Raw genomic sequence first — 1,263 nt, forward strand, 5'->3', positions numbered from 1 at the left:
GTATTGGATGAAATTCCCAAATAAATAAAAATATTATGTTGGGGGAGAAAATAAAATGGAAAAGAAGTCCCCATCTGTACCAACACAGAAACAGCAACGGCAAACAATGACTTAATGAGAACAAGCTTTAAAAGAAACAGGCATGTATGCCGACAACTTCAAAACACGACTATGGAGCTCAAACAGCTCAACTGAAATACCGATGCTATTATTGGGTTGTAAGCATTAAAACTACAAAAAGTCTGTTATCTGGGGCTGTATCAGTGGCTCAGTGGTTACGAGCACCGACCGCTCTTAGCGAAGACCCTGGTTTGATTCCCAGCACCCACATGGTGGCTCACAACTGTCTGGAACTCCAGTCCTCAGAGAGCTGATGCTTCTCCTGGCCTCCATGGGCACTGCACCTACAGAGTACACAGTTGTATACATAGGCAAAATATTCATAGACATAAAAACTAAAAATTTAAAGTCAATTCATAAATTTAACTTCATTTTTTAAAGGTGTCTGCCAACTTGCCTGGCTGTTTAAGTCACTTATTTTATGTTTATGGGTATTTTCCTGCACATGTGTCTGTGCACCACATGTGTGCCTGGCACCTGCAGAGACCAGAGAGGGCATTGCTTTCCCTGGAACTGGAGTTGCAAATGGTTGTGAGCTTCCATGTGGACGCTGGGAATTAACCCCAGGCCCTCTGGAAGAGCAGCCAGAACTCTTAATGACTGAGCCATCCCTCCAGCTCAGTCGAAACTCATCTTTACAAAGTTGCTAATGCCTTCTCTGAAAAAAAAAAGTTTTAAGACCCATTCAAGTAAATAAACAAAAATAACCAGAAAAGGTCTGAGATGGTGACCAGTGTGAAAGAGATAGCCCAACCAGGTACTGAGATAGCCCAACCAAATACTGAGATAGCTCAGTCAGACACCGAGATAGCCCAACTTGATACTGAGATAGCCCAACCAGATACTGAGATAGCCTAGCCAGATACTGAGATAGCCCAACCAGATACTGAGATAGCCCAACCAAATACTGAAATAGCCCAGTCAGACACTGAGATAGCCCAACCAAATACTGAGATAGCCCAACCAGACACCGAGATAGCCCAACCAGATACTGAGATAGTCCAACCAGTTACTGAGATAACCCAATCAGATACTGAGATAGCACAACCAGATACTGAGATAGCACAACCAGATACTGAATACACACACTCAAAGTCTCATCAATTGCAGACGACTGGTAGATGTGGGTGACTAGAGCCTATA

This window comes from Chionomys nivalis, chromosome 19 (assembly GCF_950005125.1).
Source record: "Chionomys nivalis chromosome 19, mChiNiv1.1, whole genome shotgun sequence".
Classification (NCBI taxonomy): Eukaryota; Metazoa; Chordata; class Mammalia; order Rodentia; family Cricetidae; genus Chionomys; species Chionomys nivalis.